The following is a 12,334-nucleotide window of genomic DNA, read 5'->3' as shown; positions in this document are numbered from 1 at the left end:
ATTGGAAGGTGCGCGCTGCCCCAAGGCAGCAGGCGAGGCTTTCCTGTGTGTGACAGCCGAGGACCGGCTCTGCCCTCGCTGCCGCTCTCCCGGGGAGCCCCGACAGCCGGGCTTAGCGCCCGCTCCGCGGCCCCCCGCGGATACCCTCCCCCGCGGGCCCAGCGGCGCTTTGCTTCGACCCTGCCGAGTTCTTCATCGCGTCGAGAAACTGGATGTCGAGAAACATCCAGTCGAGAAACAAGTGTCCCAAACGCAGCATACGGTTTTTGACTCGAGTTTGTCTGTATCTCAGCTCCCCCTCTAAAGCCTGAGGTTTTTCCCTGGTCATTTTTCAGGGTATTGTGAAAATAAACTCATGGTGTAAGTTAAGGTTACAGCACTCACGATAAACCTAATGGGAAGGTCCAAGAGGAAACCAACAATTCTCTCTTGAATTATGAAGGCTTGAATCATATGTGATCAACACATTGAAAAGCAAAAGGTGAAAAACAGTAACTGGATTACAGCTCATGACGATGAACAACTCAACCTGTCTACAAGAAAACAGTATGTGACCAGTCTATTAATTAAAATCTTCATGAAGTGATGAAATTTGGATATAAACCCAAACTTTTGAATACTCAGGTTCTTGATCTTCCTATTCTTCACATTCCTTCTGTATCACTTTTTCCACACTGACAAAAAAAAAATTAAAGGCGGAACCTCAACACCCCTTCAGCAGTTATCACTGTCTCCTGCAGGGTTGGAGCCCTGGAACACACCAAGGACCAAAACAAGCATCTGCAGCAATTACAGCCGGTTGTACCTAGTGTGGATTAACACAGCAGGCATACACCATTCTCCCTGTATTCTGAGTTTCATTTTGTTTCCAGTCTTCTGTATTTCCTCCAACCTGTCTCTCAAACCTCACTTTTCTTTCAGTTTCCATTTCCTTTTGTCCCAAACTTACCCTCTTCCTATAATAAATCCCAGCCTCCAGTTCTTTCATTTCTCTGCCCTGCCCCCTCATCCGCTTTTTGCCTAAAGTTTCTTTTATTTTGTTGGTTTCAGTTGTGCCACTGTATTGACTGTGAGCTCCAATGTCCGCCTGCCTCTGGAGTTTACCTGTATTTCCCATCCACTTACTCTTTCTAGATGTTTCTCCCATTTTCTGGTCTCTCCATTTCTAATTTTCCTGCCAAGTCTCATCTTCCTCCATGGTGCCCAGCTCTCCCTCCTCCTCCCCTACACAAGAGCCCTGCCTTCGGACCACACTGTCTCAGCGCAGGAGCCTGGGAGCAGAGCCACCAAGAGCACCTGGGAGAAGACAGTCCCACTGTCAGGTCAAGGACCCGGGCTCAGCAGCACCCCAAAAACCAGAGCAGAAAAGCCTGCTCAGCCCTCGGGCATGCCTCAGGGCCTGTTGAAACAGTAGCTGTTAAACTTAGCGGTGGTTTCACAGGAACTATTCTTTCAAAGACAAGGAGGGTAAGAAAACTGCTTCCAGCCCCCTGCCAAACATAAGTTTCTGCTTCTTACACTGCTTCTATTTTTTCTTTAGACTTCTTACATTGCACTTCTTACGCGGTAGGCCTTAAAAGAGCATTACAGCTTCCAGTAACAGAATGCACTGCTAGAAATTTTAGCAGGTGATGAACAGCATGTTCATTCTTTTCCTAGCTACACCTTTTAAGGTATTATTTTCAATTAAATTTTCTCAAACAAGTAATCCTGAGTCAGCATAGAAACTTCCAGCTCAATTTGCTAGTTTCACCAATGTTTATAAATGAAATAAAGACATGTTCTTTTAATGGGACATATCAGCCACTGTTACCAGGCCCTCTCTTCATACGACTCTGAACCCTGTAAGAAACCTGAAACACATGTATCCCAGCACATGCAGATGCTCTGGACTTTGACCGAGACATAGCTAGGTGTACATATTCCTCTGACCACAAGCATTTTCCTAATTCCAAATTTCTGCCATTTTTTTCTAAGTTGTGCATCTTCTTTCAGACATGAGAAATTCTCAGTCTTCCCTGGAATCAAGACTCGCCATTTGTAATCTAATACGAAGACCTAAAAAACTGTTCTGCAAAGCCATACAAACCAATTCTCATGCTGCAAATTCTCACACCCAACTCCCCAGCACTTCACTGATATGAAAACATATGTGGTGTGTTTTATAACAGACATTTTAGTGGTTCAAAGTCCACATAACTATCATGTACTCTTATCCTGTTACCTCTAGAAATCACAACTGAGATGTTTTCTCCTGCAGTCCTACTGCAGAATATCAACCCTATTTCTACAGACTTACCTTAAGATCAGTGCTATCTTGTTTGTCCATCCTTTATGCTTCTTTTTTTTTAAGTCCTATATTCCCAGTGTCTAAGCTGTCACTTCAACAGCAGCGCAGCCAGCTCAATTCTTGGATGCCCATTAGGAACAACGCTTCACACCTCCTGCTTTTCATGTCCTAAGTAAGCGAAATGCAGACATGTCAAAGTATGACTGCATTAATTCATGTGTAACCTTCCATTGTTTTTGAAGTCCAAACATCCCCTACCAAAAAATGATCTTAAGGGATGATAATACGCTTAACAGAAACTTTTACCAAAACAGGAATGGCTTTGTTTTTGTTGTTTCCATGGGTTGCCTGTAAAGGCATAACCATCCAGATACCCACTCTGTTCACTATGTTCTGTTAGATCATACCTCCTATTCAGCAAGTATTTTAAAATACTTTTTCCATCAACCATGGTTAATCAGGATCTACTAAAGGAGTGTCCAGATTTTGGAATGAAAAAGCCAAAACTAATCTACATCTTATGCACTAATCTGCTTTAGAGGGAGCTCCCAGTTTCATTGTTTCATCATCTCCAAATGCACTGAAGACACTGAGTTTCGTAAGACTATCTACAAACTTTTACCTTTCCCTTAGTGCCCTAGCAGATCTTCAAGAACTGATGAAGCAGCAAAGACAGGAGCAAGGAGTGAAACTGGTAAAGACTGCTTCTAGATTTCTCCCCCGTCACATATCATTACCAACAAATCAGCCTGCCACTAGGCTTATTTACCTTTATCTTCCAACATAAATAAAGAAGTCTCATAAGTTAGTCCAACACCAAAGGCTGGCGGCAGGTACATTGAATACACACCCATCAGATGATGACTGTTTAAGGTACTGCTTTAGCATGCTGTGGAAAGGCACCGTGGAAGATTAGTTTTCTTTGTAGCGCAAAACTTAAATCTTGTTTTACCATGCAGATTCTGGGCTACAACAAAACAGAATCTTCTGCCTTGGTCTTCCCCTTCAACTTACAGTGTGTAGAGGCAACCTCCTGGAGTGAGCTTAAGTCATGCTTTATTACTCATTTCACACTATGTGAATATGCAATGATTATTCCAGGTCTGACGGTAGTAAATCTTCCCTCCTGCTGCCCACGGCACACTGATCTGCCAATAAATGCTTTCCCAAGAAGGAGAACATGACTTCCCTCATCACGAATAAACTGATTTTTTCATTTAAGTTAAGGATGACAGAACCCAGGCAGGCATATGAATGTCCATCAGCTAGTGGTTCGCATGATAGATGTGCTTCAACAGGAGGCAAGAATGAGGACAGTCTTGAATATTGAATTATACACAGCCAGGATGCCACGTGTTCTTATGGTGGTTTTTTAATCAGATTCTTCAGTGGTTGCAACAAGTAGATACTGGTATCTGAGCATGGCTCAAAATCCTTCAAGGTAGTTCAGACATTGCATGTGCATGAAGAATTATTCAAAGTCAACAGGACTGTCTGCAGAATTTATTCTGTGAGAAAAACTGGCTTTTAAAAAGTTTTTATTAGAGTCTGTAAGTTGCCAGGAATGTAGTGGGGTAGGTTTTGTCAGCTTGATGGCCACAGTCACAAATAGCCAACCATCAATTCTTCCAAAATGCATTCTGTAAATACCTCTGAAGTCAGTGCAGACCCAAGGAACAAAATAGGATGCTACAGTTTAGTCTCATTACAATCATGAATAGTTTCTGTGCTTCTAGTGATAGTCCCATGGAAACCAACATACTGCTTCCTCAGGCAGGACATTACTGTCCAGAATTGAGAAATAACATTTCAGATGGTGTCATTGGTCTCTATTACTCAATTTACTTAATAGAGGTAGGAAAACAAGTGAAGAAGGCCTAAGAGGACTCAGTGTAGGAGTGTGTTCGGCAGCTTTAAAATGTAGTAGTCTTCATCTCTTGAAAGAAACCCTTCACAGTGATGGAAAAGCACAATGTGCTTTTGTGGGGTAACAATCATGGAGACAAGCACAAGGATGATGCAAGATCGAAGGATAGCCACTTCAGTTGCTGTTCTTAGCTCAGTGTTAGATGACTCCTCAGATGGTATGTGCAGCTAAACAGTAACACCTTAAAAATTTTCTAAGGGGCCTTTCTTGAGCATTAACACAATCCCTGCTTCTAAGAATAAGTCTTAAGGGTTTTGTAGAACAGTCTCAGGGAACACTGCCTCTCTTCAGTTTGCTCTGTCATTCCTTGTATCCCTCAGGCTGGCTAATAGATTTTTCAAATGTGTCATCTTTCAGAGTACTGATAGAAGATGTGAACTCTGACTTGTCAGCTCCCTGGCCTGGGTCAAATGACAGGCATATGGATTCTTCAGTGAGACTTTCTCCAGGTGTGACCCCAGAGCTTTCAAATCCTCATTTTAAAACGATTTTCAAAATCTGTTCTTTTCTTTCCCACCTTTTTTCATACCAGATACAATGTATTTTTCTCACACCGACTATACAGAAGGTAAGAATTGGGAGGATGGAGGTTTGTGTTACTATTCAGACTCGAAGACATGCCAAAGCAAATGCTTCAAGCTTTAGAGGAGACAAACAAAAAACTTGCTGCTTGAGACAGAAAAAAAATAACCTTATCCACATGACCTCTTTATTTTGAACTAACCTAAAACTTCTACCTAAAAATTAAGGGTTAAACAGCGATGAATGTACAGGGAGCACTGTGCTTCACAAAGGAAGAAGGCAGGCTGTCCTTTAGTGACCCATGGCTGGAGGCAGGAGGAAAACCTGAAGACACTGACTAGGGTGTCCGTCAAGTACACTGAGTACACACACTCTCAGAGTGGAACGTGCAGAAGACTTAAGGCAATACCAGATTATCCACTGTAATAAGATGGGCTGATTCACAGAGAATAGTATTGTCCCAAGCCAGTCTTCCAAAGGCTGGGGGCAGCTGAAGGCATATCCATGTTCACGTGACAGTGTGCCTTTAAGATGGAATTGCTGACTGCTCTGCTGGCAAGTCCAAAGCACTTGGCTGTGGGGTTTCACAGGCTGTCCTAGCAATTGTGGGGTTTGGGCAAGACCATGGCACAAGAGGCAAGTCACCATATGGACTCACCCTATGAGCTGCGTCTGGTCTGCAGGTCATCGCTTTGACTGCTTTGCTAGTGTCAGCTAGGCAGGGCTCTGTTATGATTATTACTGCTTTCAGGCTGTGTTTTGAGGAGCTATCACATACTACATAATAGAAATATGCCATATCATGAACCTTCAAACTGATTAACTTGACTGTTTGTGGCTGACTGCCTAAGTTTCACCTTTGGGTACCAAGATTTCTAAGAAGAAAACAAAGTAAATTTAAGCTTGCTTCTATTTGGCAAATTAAGAAGTTTATTTTGGATTTCTTCTCTGGGCCAATCACCCCTTTCTAAAACAACGTTTTTCTGCTACAACCCAATGTTGTTAGCCTTTACAAAGTTTTTAAACCAATGTGTTTGCTAATTGCTATATTGTGTTTTTAAATGGTAGTTTTTAACATCACAGAAATCAGTATTGGCAACCGAAATCATTCTCTTAAATACTTGCCTCATATGAAAACACCTTATGTATTTTTTCTTTCTGAGGAAAAACTGACCAGCCTAGTAGAGAAAATGAGTTTGGTTGCATCCTTGGCTCCAAGTGGTGTGACTGATTTTCTTTTTTAAATATGTGAACAGAGAGACCTTTGTTTTTTTACGAAAACACACTAAAAATACTGTTTATTGTTTCCTTGACTACTTGAGACTTAAGATAAAAAAAAAGGACCTGTTCTTGTAAACGCTAACAGTTACTGCTCACTACTGTGAGCTGTCCTGAAAGCACAAATCTTCTACAGCATGAGTACACTGCATTTAGAGAACCGTAAGTCACAATAGCACATCTCAAAAAATCAAATTCCACGACTTTAACCTGTAGTAAAACAGCACCACTGAAATACAGAGACATTCAAAATCCTATCTTTAAAGAGCAAAGTGTTTCTAATTTTCCCTACTGAAAAGGAAAATCTAATAATGCGCTTTTATCACTCTCTTAAGTCAATGATAGACACTTTTAGAAATACAGAGGTTTGTCTGAAGTAGGTTTTCCTCTTTTCAATCACAGGTTTCTCCAATTCCTAAAAGGTAAAAGTAGAAGAACTATTACGGGATACACAGATGCAACATTCTGTGATTATTTGATCAAAAACCGTTGCAGTTTACAACAGACAATCATGAAACCATAGGATTTTGGTAGCTTACTTTATGCCAAAGTAGTTCTTACATAATAATTGCTTCTTATGCAATCAGAAACAAAATTAGTTTTTTAAAATGCTAGGAAGTAAAAGAAACTGAAAGCAAATTTCATATTCTACAAGTTGAAGCATGAAAAGGAAATACCCACTATATAGCATCAGGCTTCAGAGAGAGGACGTTTGACACTTCGGGTAGATCCAATGGAATTAAATACTGTGTGTCCCAATTTAATTAGAAGAGCACTGTGCACTGCTCAAATGAAGGACATTACAAAATTCACCTGTGCAAGAGAACACTGAATAGATGTGGCTCGTTTCCGTTCATAGCTCTGCATGAAAAAACTTTCCTCTGGCTTACACTTCACTGAAGATAGTACAATACTATTTTTGTTTACTTTTCTCAGTCTCATACTTGGTAAGCCACTTATTTCATCATATTCCAATCCAAACATGAACCCCGGGTATTCATATAAGAAAACTGGAAAAAAATGTAATGTTTAGCCAGTCCATATCCCTTCTTTCAAAAATTCACTACTATAAAAGAAGACAAAACAAAACCAGGAAAACTACCATCCACCACAATAATTCTTAAAAGCAAAATAAAATTACAAACAAAAATTGGCTTTGCCTCCATCCTCCTTTCACAATTTTTTCCCCTGGGAATGGTAACATATTAGTAGTAAGAAAACTATTTTTTCCTTCAGTAGTGAAAAAGTTACGATCTGTATGGCTTTAAGAGAAGAAAGAACAATGATTTTTAAGTCCTTAGAACTGACTATGAAGTCATGAATGCTGTTTTTTTGCCCAAGAGTGTTTAAAACATACTTAACTAAAGAGTTCGCTTACAAATGAAGTATCAGTAATTAAAATACACTGTTTGCTACATCAACATCAAATTCTCTAATACAAAAAGTTTGAAATAGGAATTTTAAATAAGCAACCCTTTAATAAGACTACTTGAAAAACTCTATTTGAAATTTCCTCATACATTTCAAATATGTTACCTATATACAAACATTTAAACACTAGTTTCTTATGAATCAGCACTTACCTTTTTCTTCCCCATATTTAACGAGTACATTTCAAGTAGCCTTCAGCCACCGACCGAAGTTTCCATCCAACAGACAATCAGATAACGCTTGCTTTCCAGTTGTAACTAATGGAAACAGTGCAAGAAGTAGTGACAACAAATTCCCATGTGTTAAATCGATAGCTTTTGGGTTGTTTGGGATTTTTTTGGGGGTGGGTGGGGTGGAGAGAGAAACAAGAGATGAACCAAAAATTCTTGACAAAACGTTTTTACTGCAATTACGCTGAAGACCTCGTGCCACCCTATAATCAGGAACTTGTGACTTGATCTGCCTTTATTTATGTATCACGGTAAGGAAATGATTAACATTCATGATGTCACTGCTCAAATTTTCAGTAGCAGTTCAGAATAAAAGCATACCCAAAACATTTTCCAGATTCACTGTAGTTTTCTGTGTATGTGTATTGCCACCTAGAGAGTCAAGGTTATAACTGTAGGCATGGAAATAAGCCAGCCCAAGCATGCCAGCTATTTTGAAATGCTTCTTTGAACGTGAGCTTTGCTATACCGAACAATGAGTCTGTGCAGCTAACATCTCTTGCTGCGGCTGTCATCACATGCTTTCACAAAAATACACGTGAATTCCCCACAACAAATCTGCCATAACCAGAACTACCTGCCAAACGCTGGACAGTAATTATCTTTGGTGCCACCCAGAAACATAGATGTGCACTCTCTTATTTTCTACACGAAGGATCCTGTGGGTTTTCCAACTACCCAAATACATAAGCGTGTACTTTTTTAACATCCATCAAATTCTTGGCCTTGCCAACAGGAAAAAACATCAAGCAGTAACTGTCAAAACAGTGAGAAAACCAATACATTTACTGTTGATCACCATATTCATATTGTAAATGTTGCTGTGTTGAAGATGGAGCCAGTGCTGAAAATACTACTTCATGTCACTGCTCTGCTGGCCAACTATCCCTGCACTCATTTCCTACCCTACTACTACTTCATCATCACCTATCTTCCATTCTCCACTTCCTTTTTTTTTTTTCCTTTCTTTCTACCACAGTCTACTTAGCCAAGACATGGTCATCAATGCAGCCTGTTTTTCACAGTAGTTCTTCACTTTCCTGATTTGGACTCAGCTTTAAGCTTTTCCTGGAGCCTTACCTATCTCGGGAACTATAAATACAGTGTAGGCCTTCCATGAACACAAATCAAACCATGTAAAACAGGTCTTAGCTTTGGAACGAGACAGAACTACGAAGGCCGACATGCTGGTAATACTACTTTGCTGTTTAAATCTTCTCTGAAACATATTTAACTCCGGCATTTCACTTCTCATCAGAATGCCCATACCCTTCCAGATGCAACACCCTTATCAACCTCGGTAATATCTAGACTATCTCAGTGGTACTATACATTTTCTTACTCTTTTGACAGGGGTTCGTCCTTTCAGAGAGGAACATTTTAGAGAAAAGCAAACTCCCAATTACCTAGAGAGAATATAAACAATTTTTTTCCTGAAAGTTTAAGAAGATATCAAGTGAAGATTGTCAGTTGGTAGGTATTATGCTACTCCTGAGTTGTCTTAGAATTTGTGCCAACATTGTGTTACCTCAAAAGAACATTTTCTTCTCACTGGCTATGAATGCACATATAAATTAGAACATCTTAAGCTTACTTATAGTTTATGTACAGCCCTTGAACAAGACCTCTCTAGAAAAATGGAGTCAGAAGTCAAGACCAGTGTTTTGATAGCCCACAGTAGTGGGTAGTGACACATGGCATCTGGAGACACCAGCAGTGACATGTCTTGATCACACCTTTTGACAGCTCTAATGCAAAGTTTATGTCATCTGTCATCGTTCCCCCTTACCTCGCCCAGCCTTTTGTATAACCCAAACTCTGACTCATTTCAAAAGGTTTTCCAACACTTTTAAATTTACCTCTATTTGCAAACAGATGAATGGAAAAAATTAATCAGCTCAGCAAATGCTCTGAAAGTAGCCGTAACATTCCAGCCCATAACCCAGAGCCCACAACTGGAACAAGCCAAGAGGAAAGTGCTTGCCTACAGCATAATTGCAAATAACGTAAACATATGGCCTACAACATAGCGCAAGCCTAATTTTTTTAAAGGCCTTATTTATTTTGTTATGGAATAGCTCGAATATAATTTTAAAGACAATAACAAAACCTCTTCTGTCCTGTGAATATAGGGGAGAGACAGATTTTAATGCTAAAATGCCGTCTATTACTGCATACCTACTGTATATGAAACTTCAAGCAGATTTTTAAGCAACTGAAGTACGTCTGCAAAGATACTAGCTAATAATGTAAAATACTGGATCCTGAGAATACTTGATGCTGTGAAATATTCTAAAAACCACAAATATAGGAATGCATATATTACCTAGGGTAAAAAAAAAAAAAAAGGCAAAACCACCCAAAAAACACCTCAACAAATTAATAAATCTATTTCCTCACTAATTTATTTTGGTTATAGTAAACATGTAATAGCAGTTACATTCTTGCCAGAAAAGGAGATTTTTTTAAAAAACATTTTTAAAGTACCTCCTAAGACAAGTTGATGTATTTGGACTTGAAAATATAATTAAAAATATGTGAGAAAAATAAATATTGTTTAAATATGTATCCAGCTAATCTGATAGCAGGTAGAAGCATATCCAAACAAGCACCATGAAATGCTTGAGTCACTAAGCCACCTCCTTTCTTCTGTGGGTACTAAGAGACCCTAACAATCTAAATGAATAAGCAATGAAAAAGTACAGGTACCTTACAGCACAAATACTGAAAAAAAGTTTCCAAATGTTTACTAAGAAGGCTCATGAGCTGACTATTTCAAGCAAAAACACCTAATAAAATGACAAAGTTATAGAAGCAACAATCTTAAGGAATAAAGTCAGGAACTTCACACAGTAATAATCCCAAAGTTTTCAAATACACGCAGGCAAAACTTTATTGTCCTTTAGCAAATACATTATTTTAAAAAAATAATAAAAAAAAATCACAAGTTGCCTTCTTCAATGATGATTCCAGAAAAAATAGTGTTTGCTAGCCTTAAAAACAAATCACATTTGCAAAGCCTAACAGTCTGCCCATACAACTTCAGTCTATTATTAAAGACTAGTATTTCTAATTGTACTCCAACTTGTAAATAAATTACAAAAGACAAACATTAAGTTTGTATTTCACAGCAAAAAAACACTAATTCAATGAACTTCCGTAAAAATTTTTTGAAAGATCCATAGTCTCTGCAAAAACTACACCTCAGTCAGTTAAGTTTGAAAAAGTGTATGTGGTACTTCTATATCGCATTAACTTTTCTTGACACATCTGCGCACACCTGCCATTTTGATGCTACTGACTGGTTCAGTGCTAATGTCACAAAGAATAAGAATAGCATTAACTTGAGAATGGACCGAAAACCTAAAAGCTTGCTCCCACTGCTTTGGGTAATGTGAAAAGGAGAAGGTGAAAAATCTTTTTCGTAAGGAGAATGGGAACAGTGGCAGCTTACAGAAGAAAAGATCCCCTTTTCCTTCCCCCTCCCTGCCACGCGTGGTTTGCATAGAAAAGGGAATGTTTTGTCTGGTTTTGGCAGGCTCTTATTTTTTGGTTTAGCTATTAACACAGAAAAAAAAACACATTAAAAATCACCACAGTTTGTGTGCTTTATGATAAATTCATATGATAAATATTTCACTTTCAGCTACCACAGTTACATCTTTTTGTTCAGGACAGGCAAAATGATGTTCCATTTCCTTTTGACATGTAACATATCCACCTGTTTCTTTTAATCGCATCCCAAAGTTCTAATTTTCTGTAGTCTTCTTTTAGCCTGCCTCCATGTTTTCAAGCATTCTTGCTAGACATCATAGCCTTCTCCACACTGTACACCTCCAGACAGCTTGCTATTAAGTACCTAATAGTGATTATCCCATCCACTTAAGACAACTCAGACTTGCGTTTGCAGACTGACATAACACTGTTTCTTCAAGAAGGCAGAAGCATGCTTATTCTTCTTCCAAGTAGAAAAACTTGAATGCAAATGGAAACAAGTTTCCTGCGAACAGATGCAGAACTATGAAACAATTGATCAGGTCTCCATTTCAGTCTCCATGGTATCAGTCCTTGAAGAAGTTTTATCTTCTGGTGGAGTCTCTCCATCTAGGTTCTGAATATCAGACAAATCAATAGTAGGCAATGGTGCTCTCCAATACAGGAATGAGTTATACTGACAGAAATCATCTTCTTGCTTTGAAAAGAGACAAATAAACAAAAAGGCAACAAAACATTAATGTGTATCACAGCAGTAAAAAATAATAAAAAGAAACTTTTATAGAAGAAACTAAACCAAGGAGAGTTACTCAGCTGTTCCGTATTAACAGTTCTTATAATTTTATACAGAAAAAATAGGAACTATTTCTAAGGAAAACACCATCGAAAATCTCAACCAAACCACAACTTAGTTTTGTCCTTTCAAATATTCTTGCAGAGAACTCCTGTCCAACCTCTGGGAAATACTTCTATAACCCTACAAACTTCTTCAACTTGCAATCTCTGCACAGAACGATACTGTAAAACTTGTGCAATTGCTGGACCTTGCATACAAAAACTGTTCACTGCTTTTTCTTCTCACAACGGTATAAGAATTTCATGCACGTTTAGAAGCTGGTATTCAGAAGAATGTATTTAGCTGTTTTACATCAACTCAGAGGA

Source organism: Pygoscelis adeliae, unplaced genomic scaffold (genome assembly GCF_000699105.1).
Source record: "Pygoscelis adeliae isolate BGI_AS28 unplaced genomic scaffold, ASM69910v1 Scaffold45, whole genome shotgun sequence".
Lineage (NCBI taxonomy): Eukaryota > Metazoa > Chordata > Aves > Sphenisciformes > Spheniscidae > Pygoscelis > Pygoscelis adeliae.
The sequence above is the reverse complement of the archived record's forward strand: the minus strand, read 5'-3'. Positions refer to the sequence as shown.